The sequence below is a fragment of the Salvia splendens genome, chromosome 4 (genome assembly GCF_004379255.2).
Source record: "Salvia splendens isolate huo1 chromosome 4, SspV2, whole genome shotgun sequence".
Classification (NCBI taxonomy): Eukaryota; Viridiplantae; Streptophyta; class Magnoliopsida; order Lamiales; family Lamiaceae; genus Salvia; species Salvia splendens.
In genome coordinates this window covers 23,949,700-23,960,843 of record NC_056035.1, presented here as the reverse complement: position 1 = coordinate 23,960,843, position 11,144 = coordinate 23,949,700, and the positions used below count along the sequence as shown (strand labels likewise).

Here is an 11,144-nt window from a genome sequence, read left to right as displayed (position 1 = left end):
AATAAAGTTGCATAAAATATCATGCCACCTAAGAAGAGAGGTCATCTTTTTTGGCATGAAGGGAATAATAAGAAATCTATATTTGAAAATGAAAGCCTTTAGTGAAATACTTATATATTTTATTTCTATAATCCATCTATTTGTCTCCCGTAAATGATATTTTGGCGTTTTATATTTATTGGCGAGCTTTGTATTTTGAATACAAAGCTCCTAACACAGATAACCTTATATTGAATACATACATGTAACAAGATTCCAATCATTTAAACTAAATTTAGGGCTCATATATTGAATACATACATGTAACAAGATTCCAATCATTTAAACTAAATTTAGGGCTCATATATTATTTATCTTTGCTCTATTACTAATAGGATATTCATCGCTAAAAAATTAGGCTTACACAATGCACATATTCAATACTAAGGGGCAGGTCTAGTGGTGACAAACAAGAGTTTTAGAGCATCTGTAACATGGCTCGACCGCAGCTCGGGCTCAACTCGGTGAGCTCGCATTGCCGGAGTTTAGGCTCGGGGGGGAGCTGGCTGGCGAGCCATTGCACCACGCCCCCCTCCCCCATGCGGCGCGTTGTGGTGTGTGCATGATGCCCTCTCTCCGGGCCTCGCCCACAAGTGAGCATCCGCAATTCGACAACTCGCCACAGAAAACATCGGATTTGTTCGACGAGTACTTGCACGTTGCAAAATCCACTGGTTGTGAATGCTTAAATTTTTTTGTAGAGGTGTTCGCTCAGCTTTCAATGTGGAAATGTTCTGACCCCCAACACCGCCAATATTTTTCGTCTTCACGAAGATGTGCACGGCCTTCCCGGAATGCTTGACAGCGTTAATTGCATAAATTGGCAATGGAAGAATTGCCTTACGACATGGAGGGGGCGTAGGCAAGTGGCCACAAATGCACTCAACCGAAAGTTATCCTAGAGGCGGTTGCTGACTACCGTCTATGGATTTGGCATACGTTTTTTTTCAGAATCCTCGGGTCAAACAACGAGATGGCAATGTTTTCAACCAATCCGACCTCTTCAATAATATTTTAGGAGCTAGAGCACCGGAGGTAGCCTTCACAGCCAATGGCTGTCAGTACAACATGACATACTATCTCACGGATGGTATTTACCCGAGTTGGCCGACCTTCATGAAGACGTTGACTATGCCGCAAGAACCCAAATAGATGGCGTAGAAGTTAGAGGTTGCTCGGAAAGACGTTCAAAGAACCTTCGGGGTTCTACAAGCATGATTCGATATCATCAATGCTCTGAGTCGTTCTTAGTTTTGCAAAAACATCACTGACATCAAATATGCGTGTATTATCATGCCCAGACCCCTGCCTTATCCTTCTATGATTTAGTCTTGGCGCCTCGGTATCTAAAGGCGCTTGTTAGTATGGACAAGTTGCGATATCCTAACTTCCACTTCCGACGCAGATATGTGGAATGATTTTGTACTATGGGAGTTTTGTTGTTTCACTTTTATTGTTTCCACTTGTCGATTCTAGTTATATTTCTAGTTTGGTTTTGATAGCATGAAGGTACCCGACTTGTGGGATCTGCAGTTTATTTGTTCATGTTCTTGTTTTGGATCCTAGTCATTGGGCTGGGATCATGTTTTGGAATGATATATTTTGATTCGATTCAAGGGGTCTGCCTAAACCACCCCTCACCCACACTGAGTGTTTTTTATTAAAAAAAATCAGCATACACAACATGATGATTGAAGACGAATGATCGGATGCAGAAAATGGGTTTGACAATGAACCCCTGGCAACTCAACCGCAAACAGTCCCCCCCCGCTAGGGTGCGCCACCCCAAATGTGTAATGACCGCGATTTCATTTCCCCAATCTTATAAAATAATGTCGAAACTATGAAGCGAATGCCTTTCCCTAACTATCTTATTTTCGAGGAAAATACGATTCCTATGTTCGAATTTCATGATTTAAAAGTAACACAAATCTGGAAATGTAAAGAAACGAGCAAGGATCGAATAAAATGGAGGTGTGTTCGTTTATTCCTTAAGTAAATAAAATACGACGTGTTACTTTCCGAACTATGTCTTAGCTTACAAAAGGTATGATAATGAAAATGAAGGAAAAATAATACATTCTAACTTTTATAAGATGTTTCATACATGTTTGAAATAAAAGAAAGCTTGGAAAAGCACTACCCTATTACAACATTAGGAACGCCAACTTCGGGCCTCTTCCTTAGGCCCGGATTTCGGCCTGACCTTCGATGGCCCGTTGGGCGCGGAACACCAAGGTGGCAGCCGGACATGATCGGTTCTTTTCCCTGCGAAAATGCAATAAATGCAAACAAGGCTAAGTAAATCATGTGAAATGTTCAAAGCTAGCAACAAGCTAAGGGAGGCTAAGGGGACAAATTCATATAAAAAAGGGGACTTGGAAACTTGCCCAATATGGCAGGTACACCCTGCATTCCAGCCCCTCAACCGAGGACTACATGAGGAAAAGACAAGGCCTTTAATTACCTCCTGAAATGAGTCAAATGGCAGCCTGCATATTAGGTACAAGAGAGCACCTGCCTTTTCAAAGGATGGACTGAGACTTACCTAAACTAGAGTGGCCATTCCCTGCCCAACGGACCCCTGTTTTTGTACACACCCATGAGACTAACAAACAACATAAATGCAACGGTCCTTTTTCCTAGTACACCATCCGGATTATCAGAAAAAGTGGCTGCAAATAACCAAAAAGAGAGACCTTCTGCAGGAAGAATCAAAGCATACAGCAGCTCAAATAAATGTTGCACAAGTACGCGATTCTTGGCTATAAAATCCCCTGCATATGCATCAAACCTTCCCCTCACACACACCACAAGAATTCATCAAATTTAGAGAGTTAGAAAGCTGGTTGTCTTAGGAACAAGAACTCGAGACAGTGACTACTTAAAGAGGTATCTTCACCTCCACTTCTTTTTCAATCTTTCACATGGCATCATGTAGAAGTTAATAAAAAGAAAACGTAAATCACAATCTGCATAAGCCTTTCCCTTTACTTTAGAAGAAGTTTAACAATCCCCCATCAACAACGGTAACAAGCTGTTTAGAACCCAAGAAATTTACACCTAGAGAACTGTTGTAACAACGGAAATACTAGGTAGCCTCATGAACAAAAACAGCAAGAGCTTAAGTTGATCAAGAATTCACCCCAGCAAGCTACCATACAAGACTTCTAACTTGGATGTTTAATTTAGCTACTGCCCATTTTTTCGACACAAATGATTTAAGTAGTAACTAGATAGAGGGGCTTAGCTTAATGAGTGAACGTCCGGCAGCGGGGCGCCGACGAAGAGGCAGAATTCGGCGACTCCGGCTCGCTGAGGAGATTGACGCCGTAGCTGGCTTAGCACCGGCTAAATGACGGAGATGGTGCTGTGCCGTCACGGAGACGTCGACGAGCCGTGCGGGGCAGCAACAATGTGTCGACGGCGATGAGGGCGGTGGCGCTGCGCCGCCGTGCATTAACCAAGAGAGAGACGACGCGGGAGCTACCGGCGAAGGCCTTGGCACGACGGGGCTGCCAGCGACGAACCGACGACGCCGAGGAGGTGTCGGCTGAACAAGGACGGTCCCGGAGCGATGCCGGAGAGACGTGATTGCGATATTGAGCGAAGCTGGGTACGATCCGGAGGTGGGGACGGAGCGCGCGGCGCTGCTGTTGCCGGGTGTCCCTAGCGTCGTGAAGGAGAGCTGGCGAACGGTGGGGATTGCCGAGGCGATGGTGTCGTCCCGGCCTGTGATGTCGACGAGAGAAGGGAGAGAAATAGTGGTGCATGAAAAGGAACTCAATAAGCGCATGGAATTAAATAAGTGTGCATGGGTGCATGTACACGTGGAGAAATAGAGGATCAAATCACTTTGAGCACGAAGCATGAGATTGTGGAGTAGTTAGACGGTTACACCGTGTTTGTTAGCTCATATGTACATCTATATAAGCTATTCATTCTATTGTATTGGATAATGAATGATGAATTAATGGAATTTCCTTCTCCATTATATCTCTCGTATTCTCTCAATGGCTCATTGTGTATAGGTGAGATTCCGGTAGCCGTTCCTATCATCGGTGACCCAAATTTTGCACCAAGTGGTATCAGTTACCTTGTTCGATCCCTGTCAATGTCGATCAAATCTCGATCGGCAGATCTGCTACGGGTGGAGGAGACAATTCGCAAGGCCATGGGCGATTTGTTCTCGAGGCTCGACGAGTCCAATCGGAGGCTCGATGAGTCCAATCGCAGGCGTGATCATGCTGTTCGCACTTGCAATCAAACCTTGAAGGAGCTGCGGGATGATTTCGTTGCTCTTAAAGTCCAAAACTCTGAGTTGATGGTGAAGCTTAAGGCTGATAATGGAGGCAATTCTTCGGCAGCTTCGACCGGATCAAACACGCTTGCTCAATGCTTCCCGACACGCCAATCTAAGGTTGGTTCTCCGATAGTCTCTGTCAATGATTTGAACGGTTCTGGCACTTGTATTACTGCTCCAAATTTGCTACAATCTACAACATCAACGGCCCCTGAAATTCTGCAACAGAGGTATAAATAAGTGGAGGAATGTATCATACGTTTTCTGCAGAAATCAGTAACTTCATCGGAAGGCAAAGACCGAAATTGAAGCAGGCCAACAGTTGCCACTATTTCTCCAATCCTATGGTTGAATTAAGAAGCCTAAAACAATTAGGTATGGTCTCTGACTATCTCAATCAATTCAAAACCTTGTCAGAAAAGGTTGAGATCACTGAATCGTATACCGTGCATCTTTTCGTTAGTGGATTGAATTATCATGTACAAAAATCAGTTAAAATGTTTGAGCCTAAATCACTTGTTCACGCATTTGCTTTGGCTAGACTACAAGAGTCAGCTTTGAATTTTAGGGGAATTTATTGTGAGAATGAGGATAGAAATGAGCGTAGTGTGAGAGAATCTATCCTCACTAGCCTTGAATTTGATGAGGAAAGGAGTTCAGGAAAAGAAGTGTGTGTGGAGAAGATGGAGGGAGTACTGATAGAGGAGGCCAGGAAGGAAAGGGTGATGAAATTACGGGGGAGTTCTAATCGATACGTAGTACCACAAGTTAGAAATCTTGGAAATACGCATACAGCTTCGATGAATCATTCTGATTTGGAGGATAGGGGGAAGAGGGGCTTCAGGAGACCGTCAACTAAACATGAGCTAACTCGTGAGTTGGCATATAAAATCACTATAGGATCAAATAAAGACATGTGCAATGAGAAGGATATTGCTAAGACGGAACAAGGGAAAGAATATGCAGCTGCTATTGTTGTGATAGAACACCTTGCATTGACAGGAAGCCTTGCATTGGCAGAGGTGAAAGGAGCCAAAATGCCGTCAGAAGAGACCGAGAAGGAGGAGGAATTCCCACCTGAAGGCAGCTATGAGTTGATGAGTAAAACACAGGAGTCTAAGAGAAAGCAAAACCTTGGTGCTTTGACAATAACAAAGGCTATGAGCCAGAGGGAATTTTTCCAGCTAGGTCACCATAAATATTTGGTGTCATTCTTGATTCGAATGAAAGGAGATGAAGGTGTTTGTATTTCTCCATAGCACCTGTCACTCTTCATAAGAAAAGGTTGCTTGCTGAATCTAAGCTTGGTAGGTTCTTTACCCCTTGAGGAGAGTAACAGAATTTTCCTTCCATCACATCACAAGGGAGATGTATCTTCCTTTGGTCTTTTGGTATGGGTGCTTCTAACTGGGAAGAGTCCATATTCACACAATTGGGTGAGAGTTGCAGAGCCAAGGCATCGCACAGAGCGACTACTTCAAGTTGCAAAGGAGTACATCTACAAAAAAAAGAGGTGTCTGTTGTATTCGTTGAGAATGTTTGGGAATGATATGGAATCTCTCCGTATTGCTTTTGGTACTATCTTCAGTGAGGTAGTTGGATGGGAATTCAATTGTCAGAATGGGGACATATATAGTAGAAGTCATGTTGAAGACTATTTGTAGCTGAACGTTGATGAGGGCTTCTATTATCATCGGCCCATATACAGAGATGATCTTTTAAGTAGGCTTACAGGGCATGGAGATTCACCTTTTCGATATTCATGGTTCTCGAAAGAGACTCAACTTGTTTCCATTTTTAATGACTGCAGTGATTGTATTTGGGAGGTTCAGCCAGAGAAAGAAATTTCATTCATTGCTGCAGAGAAGCAGATCAAGCGTTCTAAGGGCCCGATTTTATTTGGGCATAGTGCAAGAGATTGGAACTGCTATATATGTGACTCGTTTATCAACATTGTTAGTGAGGACTGTACATACCGTGTTTGGGACGAGCATGGCAGAGAACTCAATGAGAACAGGAAGCATATTAGGAGCGGGGTATGGCGATGTTTATGTAATTCTATCTTTTCATTTATAGTTGTTGCTGGGTGCAATTCAGCAATATACCGGCTTCATATGGCTGCGGAAGGATTAGAGAAAACAATTGCAATGGAGAGTTTCAGTAATGGGAAGGAATCATTTGCTCTGTCGATACCAAGATCATCGGGTTATGGTAGCCTCATGGACAGCAAAACTGTCGAGTGGACTGAACTTGCTCGTATCAGTGAGGAAGCATCAATCATTGGTATGGACTTACATTCAAATTATTCTGCGTCCTCAAACAAATGTGAGGTTTGGATTGTCGGCGGGGATGGAAAAGTCGGAATGACGATTGTTCATATTGTTGGGAGTGAGTGGAAAATAGAAATCAAATTTACTTTTACTTGGCCAGTGGAAAACGATAGACATCTCCTATGCATTTATTGGAGCAAATTGCCAGAAGCTAGGATCTTCTTCACTACTGATCCTGAGTATGTTTCATGCCTTGGGAAGAGAATAATGTGTTTGGATGCTTCAATTGATGAAGAGTTGAGGCCCTATGTTGGCAAGCTTCATGAAGAGATGCCAATGCTACATGAATCATTAGAGGTATTGGTGGCGGATTGTTCAAAGCTGCGCCAAAGAAGACCATTCTTCAAACTCTCAGAGGTCGTTCTCGAATTCGGGAATCGTATGAATGGGGGAATCAAACAAGCTCTGCATAAGATTGAAGTACCAAAGCATTGTACTGAGCGTGTCTTTCGGGTTTTCAAAGGAATGTTTCAACTTTTTGTTGTAGGAAATATTCAGATACCAGACCTTGAGGACAAGGTTATTTGAAGGAGGGGAGATTTGGTGCATGAAAAGGAACTCAATAAGCGAATGGAATTAAATAAGTGTGCATGGGTGCATGTACACGTGGAGAAATAGAGGATCAAAACACTGTGAGCCCGAAGCATGAGATTGTGGAGTAGTTAGACGGTTACACCGTGTTTGTTAGCTCAAATGTACATCTATATAAGCTGTTCATTCTATTGTATTGGATCTTGAATGATGAATTAATGGAATTTCCTTCTCCCTTATCTCTCCAGTCTTCTCTCAATGGCTCATTGTGTATAGGTGAGATTTCGGTCGCCGTTCCTATTATCGGTGACCCCAATTCTGCACCAGATAGATGATTTAGGGATTGAGTTTCAGATTTGGGGATTTTTGGGAATGGTAGGGAAGGAGTTGGCCGATGGAGGTAGGGAGTGTAGTAAATTGGGCCTAAATCATTTTCTTTAGTTGAGCCCGTTTTTATTTTGGGCCATATCATAGTAGTGGCCGATTTAAATGGTGTTTGGGCCACTGGATTTTTGTTTTAGGCATTGATATGTGTGGCCACTTTAAGACATAGACTAACATTTGATTTAGATTGGGCCTTATCAATTTAAACCAATTATGTATTTAGTCCAAGAGGATTAAATTGAGGATGGACTAATAATAAAATAAATCATAGAATGGGCTGCCAATTTAAAATACAAGCATGACTAAAAATCTAAATTAGTTGATAGGCCTTCCTAATAAAGCCGATTCAATAATGGGTAGCCGCTACTTAACTCCGTGACATTTATTTTAAAATTTCTGAAATTTAACTAATGATCGCATAATATTGTAAATTCCCAAATAAATTAAATCACTTGATTTAATTAGTACTTAAGGACTTTTTTTATGGATTTAGAAAAAAAGGAAAATGAAAATGATCACACGCTTAGGAATGCATGCACGCTAAATAAATAGTTTCTTAAGTCTAATTTAAGTATACGTATTGTTATAAAGGGGCGTCGTCGCACGTCAAGTGAGACCAAGTCGAGGAACGTTCAATTGAGAGATTAAGAAAACGAGGTGGGCATTCTTTTAAAAACGTGATTTTAATATGAAAATGTGAATCTTTTCTAAACATGTTTGTCATGCCATGTTTTGCTTTTACGATTACCTATCTGCTTGGCTATGCCAATTATGTTAAATTTAATTCGGGTCCCAGTAGGGCCGAAAACCCTACTCGGACTAGTGTACACATATGGGGACCGTGTGTTAGCTTTCGAGTTGGCCGGTCCAGTGACCGTCGTGGAATGTGGCCACATTCCCGGTTCACATGCGTTTAGATTTGGTATCTATGCTTATGTGATTGAGCAATCAATTTTATGAAATGAAAGGAATTTAGTGACTCGGGCCTTTTAAATAAAAACTCTGTGTTCACTCAACTGTGGCTGACAAATTAAATGGAACTTATTTTTGGCACTATGCTCACTGAATATATCAAGTACTCAGCCCTGCATGTTTCTTTCTAACGTGCAGGTTGAACGTGTGCGAGGAGGCGAAGGTGTTGGGAAATGACCATTAATAAGTAGTTAGGTAGCCCAAAGTAGTACGTCTTCATTCGTACTATTTTGTCTTGGACTCTTCCGCTGCAACATGATTATGTACTAGGAATTATGAACCCAATCTATAATATTCTGTTAAGGATATTTATTACATCATTGACACTAAAAACAACAATTGTTAATAGTCCATTATCTGCGAAAAATATTGGGTTTCTCATTTTGAAATTTGGGGAAAAATATGAGAAGCTAATGACGGAGAAGGAGAGGGTCACGGATGGGAGTTTTTCTCCAAAAATTCGGCCTTACCATTTTTTTAGTGGGCCATCAGAAATGGTAGGGCATTTGGGTCATTGCCCATTTGAAATTGAATCTGGGCCATCGTAATTGTAGTTGGGACTCATTAGTAAATAGAAAATAAATTGGGCCAAGGGAAAATAAGATTGGGCCGATTCAGTTGAGGAATAAATATTCTGGGCCTGAGAAATTATTCATTACGACCATTAATTTGGTTGAAGTCATTATCTTGGATAAATTCAAAAGTATAATGGAATTAGTTCCCTTAACCACGGAAGAAATTTTTTTTAAGCCGTGTTAAAATAGTACCTAGTAAATGAATAGAAGAAAATTTCATTAGTCACAAAAAGTATTTCAAAATACTTAAGATAATCCGAGAATTTATTATACCCGAACAGGTTGGCCAGATTCAGAATAAATTAAATCGCCGATTTAATTTAAGACTTAAGACTTATAAAATTTAGAAGGCAAGAAGTAAAATAATAAGCACACGCTTAGGCATGCATACATGCAAGATAATTAGTTACTTAAAGCCTAATTTAAGAATATTATTTTTGTAAAGGAACGTCGTCGCACGACGCGTAATCTCAGAACAAGAAAGCACCCGTTCGTAAGAATTTAAGCAATCGAGGTGGGCTCTTATTTCTTTCAGAAATATGATTTATGTGAAAAGCATGAATATTTTGAATGAGTTGTCATGCCCAGTTTTGATTTATGATTGCCTATCTGTTTGGCTTTGCCAAACCAGTTTAATCGAATTCGGGTCCCAGTAGGGCCGCAAACCCTACTCGGACTAGTGTACACTCAGGGATGATCGTGGAATGTGGCCACATTCCTAGTTTACACAGATTAGATATGGTATATCATGAAAAGTTTAAATGACTGCAGTCTATTTTCAGAAAGAATCCACAGTTTTAGTGACCGAGACTTATTTTCAGTAAAACCCCATGTTCACTCAAGTTGGCTGACAACTAAAAGTGAAAAATATTTTCGGCATGAGCCCACTGAGTATATCAAGTACTTAGCCCTGCATATTGTTTTCCTTAATGTGTAGGTTGATCGTTCGATGCAGAGGAGGTGTTGGGACAGAAGATTAAATAAGTAGGAAGATAGCTGATGTAGTGTGTCTTCATACATATTACATTTGTCTTGGTACTCTTCTGTTGCGCGAGTCTAGACTTTGTTTCAGTAAAGGCTATGTCCCAATTACTCTGATTCAGAATGGTTGTACTCTCTATTACAATTAGACAATGTTTCTCTGGATTTGATTATCCACTTTCTACGATGAGTTTTGAGACCATTTAGTAAGTTAGTCGCGAAATAGCTACACTTTTTTTTACTAGGGAGTTTTGGTCGTGACAGAGTGGTATCAGAGCATCATTCTTTCGCTCTGACACATGAACCTTCTTTCTAAGCCTCAGTCCAGAATAATAGTACTAGGCTAGGAACTGAGCAGAATGATAACTACAAAGATCCCAACACCTTAGCTCGACACGATTAACTGCAGCAGAAACAGGGGTCGTCGCCCGCTCGTCCAGAAGAGAGTTTTAAAGAAAGAAATATTTTCCATTTGAGAAGGAACATAAATTTTATGAGATTTTAAGAAAAAGGAAAAAAAAAGGTATTTTCACAGCCCTATATGGGAACGAAAATGTTTGTTTGAAAGGTTTGCGTGATGCAACGTGATAGCTGATACTTTGCATAAGATATGCTTGATGTATCTGTGATTTTTCAAAGAGCTTGACAGAAATGTATAGATGTCATGTGGGACTATGTATGCGAACCTAGAGTGCTTTAGAAAAGTACCTTAGGTAAGACATATGTGACCAAGTACTAGTAGAACAAAAATTTGTTACCGCCTTTCAGGGTGACGAGACTAACTAAACCCATCAGTTAGGGTGAACCCCTAATTCCAAGGAATTATGAGATAGTAACTGCGAACTAAGAAGTTCCCAATGTCTTTATAAAGACCAGGTCATAAAGAAACTGGTATACCTTCAATCCTGTTCGGGAGATGTATCCCTACACGAAAAGAGATCGTACCCGCGATCTAGTAAAGTGATCTAATCTGGCGTAACAGGCCCAAGTGGCTACGTGACCCAGAAATAATAATTATAGCATGCTGTG

The 11,144-nt window shown here is 41.1% G+C and overlaps 1 long non-coding RNA gene across 1 annotated transcript; it reads left to right on the top strand.

The window, feature by feature from the left end:
* The first annotated feature begins 2,630 nt into the window (after window positions 1-2,630).
* LOC121800447 lies at window positions 2,631-8,801 on the top strand. Its single transcript, XR_006050505.1, has 3 exons — window positions 2,631-2,931; window positions 8,179-8,244; window positions 8,698-8,801. It is a non-coding gene; the product is annotated as an uncharacterized LOC121800447 (long non-coding RNA).
* Window positions 8,802-11,144: the final 2,343 nt, after the last annotated feature.